Here is a 4,767-nt window from a genome sequence, read left to right as displayed (position 1 = left end):
AATTATGGAACAATGCCAAGAAAAACAACAAACCAGCAAACAAACCCCAACAACATCACCAAGAAAAGAAACAGCACCAACACAATCACCGTTGACGTCGCAACCAATTCAACATACTGAACCAACAAAAGATAGACCAACACCAACATCGAGGACGACAACAAAAAAGACAGAAAACAGTGACGAGAAGACAAATTCTACCCCTAACACCACAACACAAACACCGCACAAAAACATCAACAATTTCTACAAGCATACATATTAACGCAAATGCTTTGCCTTTACCTCCTTATGATTCGTCGGACTCGTCGTCCAACGACGAAAGTTCGACGGAATGGCAAATAGGCACAGGGGGTAAAAGGAAAAGATCAAAAAAGCCCACCAAACAAGTAAGTAAAGCAGGGAGATATTTAACTCCGGACAGCATCCCCCTAGACAATAAAAAAATCAATGAACCCGCAAAACCACACACACAACTAACTGCAATAGACACAGACAATAAAAAATTAATGGATTACATTGCATCCAACACGAACATCTGTGAAGATGACTTTAAGACAAATAATCATCTGCGCACCACACCACCGAAACACATAAGAATTGTACACATAACACAAACACAGCATCATACACTGAAAACAATATTTCCAAATGCGGTAGGCGGGTTTCAACGATACCTCTCCAAAAAACTATACAAACACCTCCTCAAAGACACTACAAAAGAAGAAGAAAAAACTGAAACTTTCGAAATGAGTAAGTGACCTTCCCTCTTGCCTCTTGTCTCTTCCAATGTAGTGTGTGAAACACAAATTTCTTAAACGTCAATTATGTTTAAATTAGGTTGTGTGAATGCGCGTGGCTTGGCGTCGGTTTGGAAGCAAGGTTACCTTCTAAACGACATCAAGTCACTGAACGTGGATATAGTAGCTATCAGTGAAACCAGACTCAGCAAGCCGCGGGCCCTCGCGTCCATGTTTGGCGATCAATTTGACATTTATTTTTCTCCCTGTCTGCCGAACGTGGGTGGTGGGGGTACCGCGGTGCTTTTTCGAAAGAGTCTAAATGTAAAAGTAAGAACAATATTCCTAGACCCGGAGGGTAGGCTGGTTGTCTTGGACGTGGATGGCAGAAATGGATGTGCATTCTGTCTGATGGCAGTTTATGCACCGTCCTTAACGGGCCGGGCGGATTTCTTCAGACGTCTAGAGGTTTTCCTGGGTACGTCTAGACCTTTACTGTTAGTAGGGGATTGGAACGCTACCTTGGACACGCACCTAGATTATGTGGGAATGGATAGGAATAGAAGGGGGTGTAAGTGCCTCAAAGACCTACTCAGACGTTTCCATTTGTCTGACAGGTTCCGACTCGACCATCCGAACGTGCCAACGTGGACTTGGACAAACCGCGTCGGATCGTCGAGATCTTATCTAGGTAGAATTCTATGCAGGACAGCGGATAGGGATAGTGTAGGATGTTCACAATTTAAAATAGTCAGCTACACAGATCACAAATTTGAGACGTGTACGCTCGACTTAGATAAGACACATAGACAGGGTCCCGGTTACTGGAAACTGAACACGTCGCTCTGAGCGCGACAGGTTTACAGGAACCGGATTAGCGAGTTAATTAAGAGGGCGCTGACGGGAGCCGTCGTTAACAACCGCTGGTGGTTCGCCCTGAAAATGGCAATAAAATCGGAATCTATTAGGTTTAGCAAGGAATTAGCGATAGATCGAAATAGAGTAGAGGGAGACCTGGTTAAGAAGCTAGAAGAGGCACTTACCACTGGCAGCGCAACCAACGTGCTGGCTGCGAGGATGGCCCTCGACCAACACCTCAACGCCAAGCACGAAGGTTGCGTCGTCAGAGCTAAAATGCGTGCCTTAAGGAACGAAGGGATCGAAGCTGCGCGAGAGGCCCGGGTAGCGGAGGCGCAGCGTGGCAACAGAGCCACCATTCGGTCTCTAATAGATCAACAGGGATGCAGTTTACTCGAACCCGAAAGGATGTGTGAGGCCTTTCAACAGCACTTTGCTCGACTGTTTGGTGCGAGTGGTGGGTCGGAACGCGGGATGGATTTCAGAGCCTACCTGACCGACCTGCCGCGGCTCTCGGCAAGAGAAGCGGAGTGTTGTGAAAGTCCCATCACAGCCGCTGACGTGCGGGATGCGATGGCGGGCTGCGCGAGGGATAAGTCGCCTGGATTGGATGGTTTACCCTACGAGCTGTATTGTCAAATGCCAGACTTGTTTGGCGACCTCTTGGCATCAGTCTACTGCAACTGGCAACAAAACGGAAGAATCCCCGGTTTCGTGAGCCGAGGTGCAGTGACGTTGCTGAAGAAAGACCCAAACAAGGGGAATTTTATAGATAATTTCAGGCCCATCACTCTGCTCAACGCAGATTTGAAAATTTTGGCCAAAGTAATAGCCGAGAGGTTGGCGCTTGTCATTGGTAAACTGGTCGACAGAGCGCAAACATGCGCCGTGCCGGGCAGAACCATACATGACAACCTCCATCTGATGCGCTACATTGTGGACATGGTATTTAAGGATCCTGGCATGGGTGGGGCGCTGATCAATTTGGATCAGTCTAAAGCCTTCGATAGGGTCGACCATCGGTACTTGGCGGCCGTCCTCAGGGCGGCTGGCTTCGGTCCCGTCTTCCGCGGTTGGATCGCTGCCTTGTATAGCGGCATCCGATCGGTGATTCGGGTGAACGGTCACCTGTCGAAACCGTTTGACATCACGCGTTCCGTCCGTCAGGGACGTCCCCTGTCGGCGCTTCTGTATGCATTGACTCTCGAGCCGCTACTGCGGAAGCTTGCGACACTGAGGGGCATCTCACGGGAACTGGGTTGCGGGACGAGCGTGTCGGCATATGCGGACGATGTCACCGTCATAGTGTCGAGCGACAAACACATCCAGATGATAGGCGAGACACTAAGAAAATACGAAACGGTGACGGGAGCGAAGATTAACCCGGAAAAGTCAGTGGGTTTTCTACTCGGCACCTGGAGAAGCAAGCCCATGCCGTCCGACTGCGGCTCAGTAGTGGGACGCTGGACGGACGGACCGGTTAAATTGCTCGGGGTCTGGTTCAGTCCGGACCTCCAAATGGATAAGAACTGGGACGAGATCACGGGTAGAGTGGTCGCTCTCAGCCAAACATGGGCCGAGAGAAAGCTGTCTCTAAAAGGTCGGGCGGAGATGGCGAACGCGTACATCGCAACCGTCATCGATTACCGCCTTGTCCCGACGCCACCATCACCAAACTGGAGCGCATACTCTTCCGCTTCCTGTGGAAGGGTGGCCTTCCGATGGTGAGAAAGTCCATTTGCTGTCAACATCCGTTGAATGGAGGACTGGGCATGCCGTGGTTGATGATGCGCAGGCATGCGCTGAGACTGCGACATCTCTGGAACTTCATCGATGACGGTGAACAGGTGTGGGCGCCGTTTGTGAGGCGCGCCTTCCCGCAGCTCGTCTCACTGACCGAACTGCAAACGTGGATCAAGAAGAGACCAAAACTGGGCGATTAGCACCGAGAGTTTCGCCAAGCTCTACAGCAGCTCTGCCGAACGGGGTCAAACTTGTGCAACTTACAAACGACTAAAGCGTTCTATAGAGGACTAGTGGAGGGGATGTCCGACGACACACTCGGGGCAAACCTGGGCGTCGACGAGAAATTCCTAACCCGCCTGTTCAGGACGACGTTCGGGTCGGGGCCTATGGATAACTTCCAGAAATCCCTGGCTTGGCAATGCTATCGAGACGCACTACCTGTTCGAGAGAAGAGCTACAGGCACGGTTCGAAAACCATCACCGGACCGACCTGCCCGAGATGCGGTCAGAGCGACGAAACCGTTCTGCACGCACTCGTGCAGTGTCCAGATATTTCAGAGCTGTGGACCTTCGTCGAACAGCTGTTGTCGCGTGTAGGACGGGCCGCTTATCGGCCAAGTCTATCGTGAATATTGTTCCACCACTTCCTTTAAACGGGAAGGGAAAACGGTTTTCGTTACGCTGATGGCTATGGCGAAAGAATGTGTGTGGTGGACGCGTTTGAAAGGACTGCAAACAAACACCTTCCTCTCTGGTCAGTCTCTCGTCAACTTTTTCAAGTACCACTTGAAAAGGAGGATGAGAATAGAGAAGAAGGCTTTGTCGAACGAATGTTTTAATAAAAAGTGGGTAAAAGTGTCGAAAATGGTCAGTATGAAAGACGATTCTATTTTAAGCATAAATCTGTAACCAAAAGAGACAACGAGAGGTAAGGTGACTTACTCATGTGTTCATTTTCGAACTGTCTGAGGTGACCTTGGTCTTTTTTGTAGGTTTTTCTTTCCAAGGCTACACCTAAACTGTGAACTTTATATATATATATTGCTTTTTTATATACCACACAACCCACAGATCCCTATTGATCGAACGTTTTATTTATTAATTTTTTTTGTATGTCCCACCCATCCCACCTCGAAAACAAAAAACTCTACATTGTATTTCGTCCATTTTTATTCTGTGTTTAGCCCTGTGTGGCCACAATAAAAAGTTATCTATCTATCTATTTTTTAATTTTTTATTTATTTTTTTTTTGTTCTTTTCTTCCCTTTTACGATCCCTCTTGATCGAAAACCTACGCCACCCCCTTTTTTTCTTTTGTTTTTTGTTTTTTTCATCCCCCAAAAGAAAAGCTCTACCTTGTAACTTGTCCCATCTGTGTGCAGCCCTGTGTGGCCAATAAAGAAACTTATCTATCTATCCGTCT

This window comes from Octopus sinensis, linkage group LG11 (genome assembly GCF_006345805.1).
Source record: "Octopus sinensis linkage group LG11, ASM634580v1, whole genome shotgun sequence".
Taxonomy (NCBI): Eukaryota; Metazoa; Mollusca; class Cephalopoda; order Octopoda; family Octopodidae; genus Octopus; species Octopus sinensis.
This window is presented reverse-complemented; position numbering follows the sequence as displayed.